Here is a 19189-nt window from a genome sequence, read left to right on the forward strand (position 1 = left end):
CCAAGGAAAGTCGATTTTCTGCCAAACAGTAGCCAGCATTTCGGGAGTAACGTCCATGATGGCTGTTGCGAAGCGATGTTTTAGTTCATTAGCATTATCAGGTAGGGGAGGGGTGAACACCTTATCTTTCACAAACCCACACAGAAAGAAGTCATGTGGCGTGTAATCTGCAGGCCGTGGCGGCCAGGCAATTGGTCCACCACGACCTATCCACTTATCTGGGAAACGCTGATCAAGAAATTCCCTTACGTCTATCAGGTAGGTGCGGCAGGGCGCCATCTTGTTACCACCAGAAGCGGCCATCGTGGTCATCTTCAACTGACTGTGGAACAAGGAAGTTCTGGAGCATATCAAGATAGGCGATGCCGGTGATGGTGCTCTCAGCACAGAAGAATGGTCCATACATCTTTGCTCTGTAGACAGGGCAAAACACCTTCACTTTGGGGCTATCACGAACCAGCTCCACGTGCCCATGTGGATTTTACGTGCCCCAAATACGACAATTGTGTGTGTTGACTCAGCCGGAAAAGTGAAAAGTTGATTCGTCACTGAATACCACATTGTTCAAGAATGACTCATCACCAATAATGCTATCCAACATGGTAACACAGAATTCATGTCGGGTATGTTTATCCGCTTCACTCAGCGTTTGAACCAAGGACCTTCTGTATGGCTTCATGGGTAAACGTCTACGCAATACACGCCAAACAGTGGTCTGAGGGATACCGGTTTCTTGTGATGCACATCGTGTAGATTTTCGAAGACTGCGCACAAAACTCTCCCTAACTGCTTCCGTCACATCGTCAGTCACGGGTGAGCGCCCTGGAGCCTTTATGTGTCGCACAGAACAAACCTGTTTCAACAAATGTCTGGTGTCATTTGTACACTGTTAGTCTGCTGGGAAATTCCTTGCCGTATTGTATGCGAAACTTACGCTGTACACTCGTTGCTGACTTCGTTACTTCAAACCAAAAAGAACTTAGCTCTTTCCGCACCAGTAGAAGTATCGATTTTCGACTGACCGGTGTGGCCAATTCCGCAATTACTCGCTACATGAGTCAAACTTGAAGCGTTTTGCAGTATAATGACATATAAACCAAGTCTGTATGTGGTTCCAATACAGAATCATGACTGACTGAAGTTGTAAACCCTATAAACAATCACCCTGTATATATATATATATATATATATATATATATATATATATATATATATATATATATATAGATATAGATATAGATATAGATATATATATAGGCCTTATACAGAGAAGATACGTACCATCTGAATTGTAATAACAAAAACGAGCAATTTGATGTGTTCTGACAACAAACAATGAAACCGTCAAGAATATATTCCAATCGTATATATACTTGAAATTTTCATTAAATAAATAAACTTACATTAACACAAAAAAAACGAGGGATATTTTTTAAGGTCCGATTATCAATAGAAACAAAACTAGACAAGATAGTCCCAAATACTTATGATTATTTCCTCTGTACATATTAAGCTATTTTTCTACGTAACTACCATGTTTGTTTAAACATTTATCGTAGCGTTCGGTAACTTTTTGTATGTCCACCTCGTAGTTATTACCCGCCTGTGACAAAAGACAATCTACAAACGTTTTCATTTCTTCATTGATGTCAAACCGTTGACTGGCGAGAAACTGCTTCAGGTAGAGGAACAGATAACAATTGCTCGGCGCAAGAACAGGGTTTTACTTTGGGTGGTTCAGTAGCTCCCATCCAAAAGATCTTATTAGCTTTTGAGCTTGAGAAACAGAATGAGGGTGAGCATTATCATGCAGCATTAATAATAATAATAATAATAATAATAATAATAATAATAATAATAATAATAATAATAATAATAATAATAATAATAAAACAGATGACAGTAGGCCACGGCGCTTATTCCAGGCTTTCCAATGCTAATGAAAAAAATATAGGAAATCACGACGAAAAAATACAGGTTTCGTGAAGTTTTGGAAAAAGAACATTTCAATTATCCAATAGGTAGAAATAAAAAAGAAAAAACTCATGGAAATTACACCAATTGTCATATGAACATATATTCTACTCTAGATATAAGTAAATGAGTTATTATCTCGTTGCAAAATTTTATACGAGTTTCTTAGTGTTTTCGTATGTAGCTCACCAGTACTAAGCAACGACCATAAGGAAAGTGTAAAAAAAAAAATCTACATCAGATAATCAGTATTTGTAAATATACGTCTCTCAGAAATTGTTTAACCGTTGTGTAACGATTATTTTTATGGCATGCTTTATCATGTGCTGGCAGATTCTCCAGAAAGTACTTACGTAGCCCTGGAAGTTGTTCCACGATGCGTTTGCACACGGGAGACAAAGTTAACCATAGCCCCGGAACACAACGCAGAAAGAAATGGCTTTCTAAATCCAATCTGGAAAAAAGCATAGTCCTCTCGTCGAGTCGCAGAGATTCTGAACCACTGAAATACATACACAAAATCTTCAATATCCCACGATCCTATGAAACGCATTAGAAACTGTGTGCAAAGTACAAGAACGAATATCCAGAATCTTTGGTAACCCTTGATCTTGGCACCAATCATTTAACGTTCGCCAAAGAGGCACGTTCACATTAGGACAATCACTTCCTAGCATGAAGAACTTGTCATGAGGCAGTTTAAATGTGTTACAGTTTTCTCAATAGCTTGAAAAAAATCTGAAGATGTAGCGTGTCCCTTAAAATGCACTGTCCAGGTAATAAGTAACAACACAATTAATTGAAGAAGAAAAATACAGAATGTGAATATCAGACTGTTTATCAGTTGCTGCGTTTGTTGTTTCATTTACAGCAAGATTGCAGAAGTTGCCAGAAGTTTTAACATCGTACAACAATTTTTCATGTAAGTAGGGGTCAAGTTCATGCGATATTGAATATAACAACTTTGTCTTATGAAGCTGAGAATCCTTATTTTCACAAGTAGAAGCAGGAATGCACAAAAAAATATAGGAGATTTCGTTAAAATATAGGAATATAGGAGTTTATAGGAAAAGATGAAAATATATAGGAAAAATAGGAAATATAGGAGCATTGGAAAGCCTGTTATTCTGTATAGCAAGTCAACGTTTTTCCAAGGTTGATGGTTGTTCCTTGTGACATAAACTCCACTAACAGAACACCACGACGATCCCAGACTACGGTAGCTATGATCTTGCGTATAGATATTTTGTTTGGCTTTCACTTTGACTGGGTTTGTCGTGTGTGTCTATTCTATTGATTACTACTTTGATGCAGGGGCGGATCCAGGATCGACTTCTGGGGGGGGGGGCGGTGGGTTGTCATACTGCTATTTTTAAGGGCTCCAAACTTTGGGATGGGTTTTATTTATATATATCGCCCCCCCGGGATCCGTCCCTGCTTTGATGGAGTCATGTGGGAAACCAATGTTGTCCCTTGTAATAATATGGTCCAACAGTTGATCTTCTTCCTCATTGTATTGGGTCAAAAAGGTCAAAGCACAAGCCAGTCTCATCTTTTTGTGTTCCTAAGAAAGAAGTCTGAGAACTCATAGCGGCACAGTTTCGGAACTTCAAGGTTTCAAAAAACAACTGCGTACAGCATCGATCGTGAAACGTGTGGAAATTCCACTGACAACGTGGAAATCGTGAAACGTCGGTTTTTATGGATTTTGGTGTCAACTGGACGCACACTAAAATTGAAAATGCTATTTAACAGTGTCATGGCAGGAGCATAAAAGGAGGCCCACGAGAGAGTATGTCCGTAGGGACCAGGCGAGTCATCGAGTGGAGGTTATAGTTCAAGAAACATAAGAATGAGAATCATGCATAAATGGGAATAGTGCAACAAACCCTTGACATTATATTCACTCATTTCAAATCAACTATAGCGCTTGTAATGATTTAATACTGGTAACATTAAACATAAAATACTGGTTTCCTTCATTATACAGGCATGTTCCGACAGTGGAAATTATTACGGTATATCAGACAAACCTCCTTTATACGCACTCGCACATTTTAACAGTAAAATTATTATTCGTTTGACGGGTTATTCTTAACCAGTACCAAATATGGGATATATTTGTGAAGAAAGTTTGATGCTGATATGTGCGGTAAGTCCACTAGCAGAAAAAAGATTATCATTGCTTCGTTTGTTTTTTTGTGTTTTCAGGCTTTTCTTTAAACAGTCTTCGATGCCATAGCATAAATAACATCAAAAAGCAGTCATTGCCTCTTGATACACACAATTTTAGGAAACAGTTCGATTCTTTTCTTTTTGAGTAATTCTGTCATCAGCACGCCATTTGAAGAACCAGATTTTTTAGAAAGCTTAGTATAGGGAACGATTTTATACCTAAACAGCACTTAACTCTTTAATTTCAGCTAACCTAAGCCGCTTTTAATGTAAAACAGACAAAATACTTAGTGAAAATTCGATGAGATTGCTGCAAAATCAATTGATCTGTTTTCTAAGATTACTTAATATATTCTCTTAAATTACAAATGCCTGCAGAAAGTTAGGAAAGATATGCTAATATTATTGCTATTCATACGCAGGTCTGAACAAAATCAGTATGCAGTTTCGTTTTTTTCATACTTAGAGTCACTTGTTTTGGACAGCCATCTATTAACAAGAATTTAAGAAGAATTCAATACATCTATGATCGTGTAAAAGTTGTTTCAAGTCCCTTCGATACTCTTGATCAAGTGTCTTGAACAATACTCCTTTGAACGTGTAAATATGAGGTATTGAATTCTCTTGTTCAAGCTTTCTTGGATCGTCTACAAGCAGCATAAACAATTACATTAAAAGGGCATAAAATTCGTTTTTTTCATTACGTAATTGTACTCAAACTTAAAATTTCATAATGAAGCCCATATCGATGCAGAAAATGCATGTGATAAAGAACAACCACTCTTATGAAAACTAGTCATATAAATTTTAAAACAATAGTTAAATTGAAACAGTCAAAATTAATATACGATTGGAGATCAGGAAATTGCCAAGATCCAGAAGCATATTGCTGCAATATCATGGATGTAAATAAACCTAAACCTAAAAGGAATATCATATACAAATGGACAAGATATTAAAAATTTTTATCGCTAATCTTCAATACTGCATTAACACGATATGAATTATATGAAATAAATAAAACTGAAACAAACTTAAGTTGGTGCAAAGAGTACATTGGTCTAATAGACAATGTAATTTTTGCCTGTGAGATACCAAAAAGGGAAGGAATTATATTTTAGGCAAAATTTATAGACATTTGAGGTATGGACCTTACTCTTTTCGAAACATATTGACAACAAATAACTCGAATCTAATTCAAACAATTATAGAATTCTTACAATACAACGAAATTCCATTATTACAAAATCTGATAAAGTATATAGCGAAAGACTCATTGTAACAAGCAAATTTATATAACTTTAAGGTTTATAATTTCACATTAAAATAAATAGTGTGTTCAGATCAATCCGTAAATCTAAATATGATATTCAAGAAAAGCAGCTATAATTAACCAACAATTTTATTCTTGCGATACTCAATTAGTGACATCAAATAATGTAGGTGATACCCAATCAACTTATTCCAAGGATTCTACTGAACACAGCAGAACAGAATTAAAAATACGAGTAGAACATCTATCAAGAGTCTTGTCTTGTCTTCTTTACTATTAATAATGTTCAATAGGCGCACCAGCTATCCACCAGTATGTGCTAGAAAAGCAAAAATGGAAGAATAATTATTTTCAGATAGTGAAAATAGTTAGTCACAGATTGTATAAAGTTCCAAGAAAATAATATTGTTTCCATTCTTTAGTAATGTTTCTGGTAGCCGGTCTTCACTATGTGTACAACCTTTATCATAATTACCTGTATCCGACTTAATAAAAAGATGAATAAAAAGAAACCAGTTTTTAATATTCTTGATTATCCATATTACTTCTCTGTATTCCATATGTTCAGGTAAAAGCGATTGTTCAATAGGTGATATTTTTTAAAAACATTTATGCCAGAAGTTAAGAGGAAATGTATTAATGCTTTAATTGATGGCCAGTTGTTAGTTGCCAAGATATATTTATATGAAAATGGTGCTCATCCAAGACATTTATACAATTGTTGTAATAACTGTGAGCGTAGAGGTTGAAAGAATTTACATTCAAAAATAATATGAGTAACTGTTCCTATTCCTTTATCGCACCAGCAGTGGTATGTAGGTTTTTTTCCGTATTTGGAACAATTTTATAGGAGTTAGCGCTGTTCCAAAAATAAGTCGGTAATAAATTATTATTTCTCGACGAGTCCAAATTTTAGAGGTTTTTTTTTTTTCCATTTGGTTTTGCAATGAAGTAGAGATTGTCCAATAATAAAATTTTCCAGGTAGTGGTTGTTGTTTATTATACCAGATAGTTAACTGTTCCTCATGAAGCTCTTTGATGTAATTATAGTAACTCCTTGGTGATAATTTAATATTCGTTGGAATTCCTTCAAGACATGAGGCTTTTGCTGCTTTGTCTATAATATTGCTATTCGTTTCAATATTGACGTGGGCTTTAATAAAAGTGAAATATATTTTGTAATTATTGTCCATTAATGTTTGATAAAGTTATTTAATATTTGGAAGAGTCCAGGTTGTAGAATTATTCCAATGGATAGAATTTAAAGCTGTTAAAACACTTAATGAGTCTGAGCATATAACAGATTTAGTAATTTTATATTTTTTAATACAAACTAGCGCTTGTCGGATGGCAAATGGTTCTCCTTCAAATATTGTGGTATTTGTAGGTAGTTTGGATTTAAGTGTTGTTGTTTTAAACGGAATATATGCTGCAGCTCCTACTTTGATATTGTTAAATTTTGAAGCATCTGTATAAATAAATGTGACATCTTCATCAAATTGTTGTTTGAAGTCCTTCCATAGATGTTGATAATTTTTTTGTTTTAGGTCTTCATTTGCGATTGTATATATATATAGGTTTCTTCATTTCTATTTGTGTCAAATTAACCTAATAATTGCAACAAAACAGGGAAGCGATGGAAGTTTATGAATCGTTGAATTTAATAATTTAAAGTTGAGATATGCCTTTACTATCCATGGATAATTACTGGTATAAGGAGCATTTTTTCTTGAGGAGCTGTTTAATCTGCTGAAGTTTGAGGAGAATCAGATTTGCCGAACGCTTTTATTACGAATTTGCAGACCAATTTGGATAATAGTATTGATAAAGGTATATATTCTTATTCCTTTAATAAAGCCTTTTTTGGACAGAAAAACGGTTGAGAAAAAAATATTTTAGATAAACTATAGATTGTTTGTTCTAAACAGTTGTAATATTGACCAGATTTGTTATAGAATATACTGCCATATGATATTTTCGATATATATTCTTGATGTAGTATTGGTAGTAAAGTAAACGGATTAATGCCTCATCTTTTGGAAGCGAGACACATTAATAAATTAATGTATTTTATATTTTCTTGAGTAAGAAATTGTATTTGTGATTTCCAATTTAATTTGCGATCTAATATTGACGGATTTTTCAGATTTTAATTTATAGTTGTGATATTGCAACTGGTAATTTTGGAAACTTCTTTTCCGAGTAAAGACAATACATTTTTTTTCAGTTGAGTTCTAATCCATTATTATTCATTCGTGTATTGATGATATTTAAGTTATTCTCCATACATGATATTATACGTTCAGTATGAGTTGTATAAGAGATTACTAGTAGGTCATCAGCGAAGGAAGTAATAGTACTACTTTCCCATGATGAAGTTATTAAATCAACTACATAAATGTTAAAAAGAATTGGACTTAATTTACTTCCTTGCAATAAACCTAAAGATGTTACTCGTGGTGTGAGAAATGAGTTTTTCACTTTTATATACCCTTGTCAGTTTATTAAAGTGTTCTGTATAATTCTAATCATCTTTCCAGGAATTTGAAGTTTAAACATTTTCTCCATTAGAATATCTAATATATCATGATCACAAGCTCCTTTTATATCAAATGAAGTGACCAAAAGAGCTCCTCTTGTGATGAATGCTTTCTAATATCCAGTAATAATAACGTTAACGCATCGTAAGTTGATTTTTTTTTCTAAAACCAGTAATATGAAATGGGAAAGTTTGTGAGTTTTCTTGAAACCAATTTAATCTGTTTAATATTAAATTTCCGAAAATTTTTTATGAACAGGATAATAATGCTATTGGTCGAAAATTGTTTGACGTAGTTGAATATTTATTATTTTTTGGAATAGGTAACATTAGTACTTTTTTCCAATTTAATTGTATTTGAGCTGTATTCCAAATATGATTATAATAGTTCAGCAACATCTGAAGACCTTTGGTTGGTAGGTTTTTGTAATGTAAATAACTGATTCCATCCATGCCCGGTGTAGTGTTTTTATGTATATTTTTAAGTACTGTTTCTAATTCGGGCATTGTAAAATTCTTATCAAGTTCTGTATTCGGATTGTTTAGTAAGAATTGTGATAGTAATCGGCGATCATTATCGACAGTGCAAGTAGTTAATTTTTGGTGGAAATTATTTATCAATTCTAAATTATAGGAGTGAATTTGTGTGTTTTGTATGGTATAGTATTGTTAAAGTTTTTCCATAAGTTCCAGATTTTGTAAGTCGGAGCGCATCTGATAGAGTATGGGGTCCGTGGTTCAATTCCACTTCGCGCCAAGTGAAATTTGAGGTGGACAAATACCGTGTGCATGGGTTTTCTTGGAATTTTCCATTGCCTCCCACTTTTTCATTTCACCATTTCATTCATCGTCATTCTCCCTTAGCGTATGTGCATAATTGTGCAACGTTAGACTAGAAATTCCATTTAATTTTAATTTCAATAATAATAATAATAATAAACAATTAATTCAATTGAAAGGACTGTAATTTATGTTCACGGTAATAATCATAAATACGCAACCATTATAAAAACAATGCTTTGAGTAGAAAGATAATTTTGTCCCAAGTGTTAACGAATGCGCACGAGATGAGACAAATCTCGAGAAAGAGACGAGACGCGCTTTGTGGCATCCAAGATCGGACGATACAAATGCTTTGGACACGAGATAGCTTATAAAATGTCTCGTCTTGTCTAGAATGTTTCTAAAACGTAAGTCTAAGTTTTAAAATTACTTTTCAAGATCAATTCTCTCAGAAGTAGCTCTCTGCTATAAAAGTAATAACGGCATTTGCTATTTAAAAAAGATAAACAATCCCTAAAATTAATAGTTAACTTTTCCAAAGAAGCTTCATTAAGGGTGAATCTGAAAGATGTACATAAACTAAGAGAGGTGATTCGTGACATCAAAAGGAGACAAACGGTCCTCTTGCAGTTTTCTAATTCAGCTTCATTTTCGAGATACAGGGTTGCCAACTTAGAATCCAACATCGACTTCAAAAACTAGTCTGTAAAAAAGAACAACAACGACTTTTCCCTTGTTTTGACCTCATGAATAACTTGCCAAAGTTTGCCCACATGTATGTGTTCAATTCCAATTGTCAGGAGTCGATTTAAGTTGGCAACCCCGTATCTCGAAAACGAAGCTGAATTCAAAAAACGGAAAGAGGAATTTTTCTCTTGTTTTTATCTCAAGAACTATCTTCCGAAATTTGTCCACATATTTGTATTAACTTCCAATTGTCAAGAGTCCATTATTTATTCCACGTTAGCAATCCTTTATCTCGAATACAAAGCTGAATTTAAAAAGAACCGTAACAAGACATTTTGTCTTGTTTTGATCTCAGGAATGACGTCCAGAAGCTTCTCCACATGTTTGTACTTATTTCCAAATTTCATGAGTCGATTTAGGATTTCAAGTAGCAACCCTGTATCTCGAAAATCACGCTGAATTTTAAAAACTGCAAGAGGACTTTTTGTCTTCTTTCTATGTTACGAATCACCTCCTGAATCAGTGAACATCATTTAGATTCACCCTATTTTTTGATATTTTATGAAATATAAACAAAAATCACTAGGTCGTGTTTGAGAAACTCACTGGGAATAATTTAAACTCCAAGAATAAACTACTACTCATATATTTTTCGGGTCAATTGACTTATACAATGTTGTCAAGTTAAATATTTATTTATGAAGTGAGAAAAAATGCATGTGTCTTTTCTGAGAAAATCGTCGAGAAAGTCACCTCCAAGAATAAACTATCCCACGTAAATTTTTCTAAGGGAAATATCTGATACCGCAAAATAGAATTGTTAATTAAATATTGATTAAAGAAAAATAAACAAAATTGTTAAAACCATTTTTGAGAAAATAGCTTTTTCCGATTTTCGGCTGTTAGTAAACCACACTTACTTTAGGCGGTAGGAAAAAATTGGAAAATCTCCTGTAGGAATACTATGTAAACCCTAAGTTTAAAATTTGGTGCAGATACGTTGAACGGTATGGCCTCTAGGCGAGTGCACAGAAAAGTGTAGCGAACGGACGGACCGGGAGGACGGGTATTAAAAAACCACATTTTCGGTATGTAGACGCCATGAAACATGTAAATCCGTTGAAAGCTGAATTTGATACATTGTTTTCACAATCACCATATTTTCTTCCCTCTTTCGTCGCTCGAAAAATAAAAGCCTTAGTTTATCACAAAAAGCTAGGGAGTTTACCAAAAAATATTCGATTACGGGGTACGGGCCACCGCACTAAACATTTTCAATTCAATTTCTTACCTGTGTTAGGTCGCAGTTGTTACTGAAGTCTGTATTTGGATAATACGAAAAATATTATCGTATTATCCAAATACATCAAATATCAGATTATCGAATAAAAAAACGATTGAAGAAAATCCACACTACAAAACTAACTCACACTTTGAGCACATTTTCATTAGACATATAATAGAGCAATTAATGCAATAATGTTTATGAAATATGAAAAAATCAAATTAGTCATTTTTGAGAAAGTCATTCAAAAAGAACAAGAGCAACCTACCTCTTGTGAATTGTTTCGGACAATGAGATAGGATATACTTTTGGTTATTAATGAAATATTTATTTGCGAAATTTGAATAAAATCGCCTGTCGTTCGAGAAAATTGTCGGGAAAAACCCTGACCGCCAAAAATAAACTATCCGTCGTAATTTTTAAAAATAAATGACATAATAAAATATAGGGTTATTAATGAAATACTTATTTATGAATTATCAATAGAATTGCCCGAGTAATTTTTGAGAAAATCGTGAGGGAAAAATAACTCCCCGAATAAACTATCTCTTGAGGATTCTTTCAGGATAAGCGAGTTATTCCATATTAGGTTTTTAATGAAATATTCATTTCTGAATATGAACAAAATTGCTTGACTCATTTTTGAGAAAATCGTAGAGGAAAAACATCCCCAAGAGTAAACTACACCTCGCATATTTTTTTATATAGGACAAACGAGTTTTGCCATATGTTAGGTTATTAACGAAATGTTTATTTTTGAATTATGAATAAACTCTTTCGAGTCGTTTTTGAGAAAATCGCCCAGACAACACACTCCACCAAGAATAAACCATGCCTCGCATTTTTTAAGGACAAACGAGTTATGCAATATTGTTAGGTTATTAATTAAATATATATTTATGAAATATAACCAAAATCTCCTAGATTGTGTTTGAGAAAATCATTGAAAAAAGCTCAGAATAAACTACCCCTCGTACATTTTTCGGATCAAATGACATGCCATATTGTCAGTTTATTACTGAAATATTTGTTTATGAAATATGAACGAAAACGCTTGAGTCCATTTTAAGAAAATCACTGAAAAAACTCCATTAAGTATAAACTACCCCTGGTAGATTTTTCTTACACGGGATGTACTTGAACCTGAACCCACAAAGTGGGGGTGGTGTGTATATTTCCTGAAAGCTTGAGTCAAGGTAAGATATAAACCGGTTACCAAAATTGGGGAGGTCTCAAGCATTTCGCTTGAGGGCAGCACGGTCAAACAGATATGAAAACAGAAAAACATGTCTTTCACCATTTCAAAAGTATAACGCATCAAAGTAAAATAAATTGTCCCAGGGTCCCCGCAGGTCCCAGACGGGGTCCAACTCAAAATTTTTAAATGGAAAGGGGGCAACTTGCATGTCGTATGAAAGTTGGTGTTAAATAAAAGAAGATAAATCAAGTCGCTACTCTCTATGATAAGCCTGTGCAAAATAGCGGTGGGTCAAAATATCAACATAATCTTTATTGCAAAGTCTATGGCCACTCGTATATATCTGAAACGGTGGAATAGGTGTAGAAACAAAAACACGGATATGTCATTATTTCAAAAGTATAATGATTGAAAGTAAGAAAATAGTTCCAGAGTCCCTCGCAGGGTCCCAGACGGGGTCAAACTCAAAATGTTGAAATAGGAAGGGGTTCAAATTGAGTGTCGTATGAAAGCCTATGTTAAGTGAAAGAAGAGGAACCAAGTCTCAACTCTTGATGAAAAAGTCTATTGCCACTCCTAATAATCTGAAACGGTGAGACAGATGTAAAAACAAAACAAAAACTAGAATGTATCAAAGAAAAAAAGAAATATCCCAGTTTCAACTGCAGGATCACAGACGGGCTCCAACTCAAAAGTTTCAAGTGCCAAGGGGGATAAATAAGCAAATCATGTGAAAGCTTGTGTGAAATTATACAGAATAGAACTTTGGACAAGTATCGACTGTCGATAAGCATTGCAAAATGGCTCGAGTCATTTCCTTTGATACATTCTAGGTTTTGTTTTGTTTTGTTTTGTCTTTACACCTGTCTCACCGGTAGTGTTGTAAATAGAAAAAACCGTTCGTATTTTTTCAGAAATGTACGTTTTTTTTAAAGAAAAAAAACATTGCCTCTCGTTTTTTTCCTAAATTTCGTTCTTTTTATAAATAGTCATTATGAATGCATCTTACGTCTATTTAAGTATGAAATATTTTTATGTAGGTGTAATCATCGTAAAATGCAACATAAATTAAACGCTAGATACTGATACGCTACAAATATTTTATCATTTATATGAGTAGCATACCTATTAACAATTCGGGTTTCAGCAGTTTTCATCAATATCAACTAAGAAATAAAAGCAGAAATGAAATTTTGTTTTTTCGTGAAAGCAGGCCTTTAATCAGTACGAAAATAATGTCACGAACAGCATAAAATTCAAATAACTTGTCTAAAGGTAAAAACTAATATTAATTTTCTAATAGAATTTTTCTAAATATCATATATGAATAATTTGTAGACTAGATATATATGATACGCAGAGCCGGATCTACCGTCTATGCAACACGTGCATTTGCATGAAGCGGCAAGTTTGGAGGGTCCAGCAAAATCTGTCATAAGTATATTATTTAAATTAAATATTTCTTGTTGGAAACAGACTTCATGATGATGGCAGTTACATTTACTAAGTTGATACTACAATCATAAATTATGTTTAGGTTGCATTAATTTAAGGTCACATGGGCAATGCTAAAGAAAATGATCGAATAAATCCGAGCACAAATTGCTTGATTGTTGTCAAATGCAAGAATTCAATTCTCGAATAGTAGCGAATATCTGTTCCATTTAGTAAGTTACCACAATTTCGATATGACAACTAATCATGTTTTTGTCAGAAATAAGTTCCTTATCATTGAAGATAGAAACAATTAAAAGAAAAAACAGATGTAGAAGAAAAATCAAGAAATAAAAATAAAAGAGCAAGTTGCACTGGAATTGCAAACTGATACATTGAGATTGAAGCTCGATATTAAATTCTATAAAAAGAATTACCATCTTTCCTCTGCAGGTGTGTTTGCTTTATCTTTCACTAACATAATAGATTAATATTTTTTAAAAAAGACACAACGGGATTGCATTTTTAGTAAGTATTTAAGCCTTTCTGAGTGCAACTGCACTTACCTCACCTTCGCTGTTCATGCTGGAGTAGCATACTTAAAATCACAACTTTTAAGATTTGTTCTTTCTGGAGAAAGGAGGAGGCGGCAAATTATGCCATTGCACGGGGCGACAAATTGCCTAGGGCCGGCCCTGATGATATGTATATACACGACATGAATATAGGATGACACAATTTAAAGTAATGCAGGGTGTTTCAAAATTAATATTAGGGTTTTGAAACTTTGTAGTATCTATTACAATTAACTTACAATTATAAATATTATATCAAATGAAAGAGCAACTCAAACAGTTTTGTACACACGCATGTACATGCATTGTTTCTTCTGTCTGCCGTTAGAAAGAGCAAGTAGCAAAGACGGAGACTGGAGAGCAGAAAGCTTTTTGTGTTTTAATGAAGACTGAATCTGTAGAGTGCAACGGTCTGTGTGAAGAATATTAAGGAGACGCTTGCAGCTACGTCCTTATCGTTTGCTGTTGCTACAGGTCTAAAGCCTACAGACTACGGTTTACGTGCCAATTTCGCAAGTAAAATATTGCTGCATAGCAATGAAGATTTTCTGAATCGTGTCGTCTTCAGTGATAAATCGACATTTCACCTAAGAGCTAATGTGAACACTCATAATGTTTGCATCTGGCCGTCAGCAAATCCTCAGGAGATGGTACACTTGAAACGAGACTTCCCTAAATTGAATATGTTTTGTGCCATGGCAGTAAGTTTAGGGGCCTTTCTCGCCTATCGAATAGGTGTGTGCCGTGTGACGAATGAATCTCACATCGAACACTTGTAGCAAAGACTATTTGACGTGCCCTTTTACTTGATGCATTGCTAATAATTGTACGTAAAATGTAATAACTACTATGAAGACTTAAAATCCCGATATTCATTTTGAAACATCTTGCATTTCTCACCAATAGTGTTCGAACTAAGATGTAAAAAGGAGAAAAAATTTTCCTTATAAAGTTATTGTTTACAACAACGATATTATTATTAGAGACTATAACTACAACAACAACACGGGTTAGTAGTCAAAAAAAAGTACACTCAGTGGCTCAGGTGGCACACACGGGTATGTCGCTTTTTTAATCCGCTCCTGTATGGACACTAATTAAGATATCGGGATATTATTCTCGCCAAATATGATTGAACAATAGTTTATCATATTAATTACTTTTTCTTCTGGTGTCGAATTTCCTTCTCAAATTTCATGTCAGTCAAAAATTCGAGAATTTTCTAATTTCGAATTTCCTTTACTTCTTTTTTCCCTGTAGCTTCCTTCGTTGTAGAAAGACCTCCTTAAGACTTGCCAGGTTGATACCTCGGATAGATACCTAACTGTTGACATCAATTGGACGGACCTGCGCGCAGTGTTGCCAATTAGGAAAATTAAAATTTCCCTAAATTTGGGCAAAAAAATCGAAATTTTTGTTTATAAATCCGTATCTATACGTTCGAGTGCAAGTCAACTTACGCCAATCGAACATTTGTCCTTACTTAACAAACACAAGTACAGATCGTTACAATGGAGTAATTAGGGGGCGCACGAAAAATTCATATTTAGGTTCTAACCCTTGATTATTCTAGTTTTTCCCAACTTTTCTATTTACCGTAATATATTTTTGGTAATTAGAAACTTAGTTCCTTAAATATCGCCATAATACTTGTAGGATACATTAGTGGTGTACCAATGTTTAATTTAAGATAATTTGCGTCTTTCTGGTAGCAGTGTTGCCAGCTACAGAAAATTTTAATTCCAGGTTTTAGGGGGAAATATTGGGGGAAAAATCTGTTTTGTGTCTATTATTTCTCTCTTGTTAGCTACACCGGAACAAACGTAGCAGTATGTGGAAGTCTCGTCTTTGCCCTACACAACGCACTATAGAAAGTTTCAATAGGATAATTAGAGGAAGTACAGTTGATGTTTACATTAGACCTTGTTCTTTAATTGGAAAGATAACTGTGATTTTTTAAGGTAGAATGAGATATTTTTTATTGATATGATTACTTTATTAGATATCGTCACAATACTTGAAAAGTATAATTCTTGTGTATAATATAAATCTTATTTTAAGATAGTTCTTGTGAGTCTGATAGCAGTGTTCCCAGCTGCAGAAAATTTAATTCCAGATTTTAGTTGCAAATTTTGGGAAAAAATCCCTTTTTTGTTTCTATTATTTCTCTCTTGTTGGTTACACTCAAACAAATGTACCAGTGTCTAAAAGCCTCGTTCTTAGCCTACACATCGCACCATAAAAAGTTTCACTAGAATAATTAGGGGAAGTACAGTTGAGGTTTATAATAAACCATGTCCGGAAATGGTAAGAAAATGGTAAATTTCTGAGGTAGAATGAGATTTTTTATTTAATTTCATGCTTACTTTGTTAGATGTCACTATGATACTTATAGAATATGTTCTTGGAGTACCAACTTTTATTTTCAGATAGTTTTCGTCTGTCTGATGGCAGTATTTCCAGAAAAAACAATTAATTCCCAATTTTAAGTGAAAAATTCGGAAAATTTCCCTTTTCCTCTCTATCATTACCCTCTTGCTGGATACATTGAAACAAGCGTACCACTACTTGAAAACTTCCTCTTTGCTACAGAACGCACCATAAAAAGTTTCAATAGGATAATTAGAGAAGCTGTAGCCCGGCATATCTGTTGATTTTTGCTTCTAAAGCGAAAAAGCGTCAAAATTTCGTGTCTATGATGACAGAGAATTTTTTCTTTCCCTCTATGAATGGAAGCCAGCGACTTCAGGTTTCACTGTACTTTGTCAACACACCAAATATTTTTCAGGTGACTTGAACCCATATAGCACCCTAGCATGTAGTGGTGCTAGATACAAAAAAAAAAAAATAAATAAATAAAATAAAATAAATTCGGTTAGGAAATTTTTTTGTAAATTTTCACCCCTACATTTCCCTCAATAATTTCCCACCCGTTCGCAACACTGCAATGCAACTTTCACCAAAAGATAGCCACATGAATTTTCTAAAAAACAAGGCCTTAGCCATATCAATCGAATGAATGGTTTTTGAGTAATACGTCGCTAAATGAAAATGTAGGAAAACGCCAAAAATAACCTATGTCCGAAAGGAATAATCACACAATTTTGCTTCTATAGGTACAAATAAACAAACGATTTGTAAGTTACGAGAGCTTCGACTCAAGTTCTGTCGATTATTTCAATAATCTCCAACAAAATCAATAAATAATAGTTGCCAGAAAAAAACAGACATTTGAAAAAAACATGAAAAAGAACTATGATTTTTATTGAAAAAAACTTCACAGAAAAAAAACGTTTTTTTTTACAACACTACTCACCGCTTCAAATTAATAGGAGTGGCAATAGACTTTTTCATCAAGAGTCGAGACTTGTTTTCTTTTCTTTCACTTAACATAAGCTTTCGTACGATACTCAATTTGAACCCCTTCCTATTTCAACATTTTGAGTTTGACCCCGTCTGGGACCCTGCGAGGGACTCTGGAACTATTTTCTTACTTTCAATCATTATACTTTTGAAATAATGACATATCCGTGTTTTTGTTTCTACACCTATTTCACCGTTTCAGATATATACGAGTGGCCATAGACTTTGCAATAAAGATTGTGTTGATATTTTGACCCACCGCTATTTTGCACATGCTTATCATAGAGAGTAGCAACTTGATTTATCTTCTTTTATTTAACACCAACTTTCATATGACATGTAAGTTGACTCTCTTTCCATTTAAAAATTTTGAGTTGGACCCCGTCTGGGAACCTGCGGGGACCCTGGGACAATTTATTTTACTTTGATGCGTTATACGTTTGAAATGGTGAAAGACATGTTTTTCTGTTTTCATATCTGTTTGACCATTTCAGATTTTTCGTGGTTGCAACGGACTTTAAGACACGCTTAAAGGTGTTGATAAAAATGAGTAACGTGCTGCCCTCAAGCAAAATGCTTGAGACCTCCGCAATTTTGGTAACCGGTTTTGATCTCACCTTGACCAAGCTTTCAGGAAATATATACATCACCCCCACTTTGTGGGTTCAGGCTCAAGTACATTCCGTGTTAGATAAATGCCTTATACCACAAAATAGGGTTGTTAATTAAATATTGATTTATAAGAAAAAAAAAACAAGATCGTTAGAGCCAGTTATGAAAAAATCTCTTTTTCCTATTTTCATCGTACAGGTAACTTTCCCTTGTTTTGGGAGTAAGGGGAAATAAAAAAAACTATAGGAAAAACTATGAAAATCTGAAACTAAAATTTGGTGCAGATAAGTTGAATGGTATGGCCTGTAAGCGAGTGCACAGAAAGGTGTAGCGAACGGGCGGATGAATAGATGGACGTGTATCAAAAAAACTGTGGTATTAGGGTCCATAATAGGTGTAAATTCGTTGAAATCTCAAATTTGATTTTTTTCTCCATACTTTCTTCTCTCATTTGTCGCTTCAAAGTGAAAGGAACTCAGAACTACAGATAAGATACACCTATTTTTAGACATGAACATTTATTGATTTAAACTGTTTTAGTCTGTGTAAAAAGTCATTGATTGAAAGGTTTTACCATGACTAACTGCATACCAATGAAGAGACGTAAGTTTTCATGAAGTAAATTCATTCAGAAGTCTAGACTGCAACAGCCTGTCTATCAGCCTGTCTTTACTTCTGCAATCGTTGACTGGTGTAATTTCGTCCAAACGCTACATGAAATAATTCTTGATTGACGTCATTGTGTTACTATTTTAGTATTGTTCTCTTCAGACTTGGTTGAAGTTTTGTTTTAACGGTTACACATTTTTCTTTCTTATTTCATCGTTACACGTAAGAATAAAGCGTTGTGGTGAGTGGATAGATTCGAACCTACGAACATTAAATTTTCATCCTTTCAACACTTTACCAATGGACCAAGGTTTGTCTCCACGTCAACGCACGGTTACAGGGTTTATTACGATTTAAATAAAATGGCTGGCTGTTAGAGTTTCCTGCTCACACATTTCGATAAAAAATATTCATTGCTTTGTAGATACGTAGAGCAATGTTTAGATACACATTTTAGGAGAGTGCAGTTTGGTGTATATAATAATTTCATGCCAGATAAAGGCTGAATAAGTTTTGATAAAATGTTACATATATATTTCTCAATAATACGCTTGCTGTTCGGGGTGAAGTTCCAAGATTCAGCATTGACTAGGAGGTTTTGCTATTAATATCCCTTCACATAACAATATTGGCAGTGGACAAAAGTTAGACAGTATTGAGGCTTTTTGCTCCTAATTTAGTT

The sequence above is a fragment of the Thermobia domestica genome, chromosome 13 (assembly GCF_964235325.1).
Source record: "Thermobia domestica chromosome 13, izTheDome1.hap1.1, whole genome shotgun sequence".
Lineage (NCBI taxonomy): Eukaryota > Metazoa > Arthropoda > Insecta > Zygentoma > Lepismatidae > Thermobia > Thermobia domestica.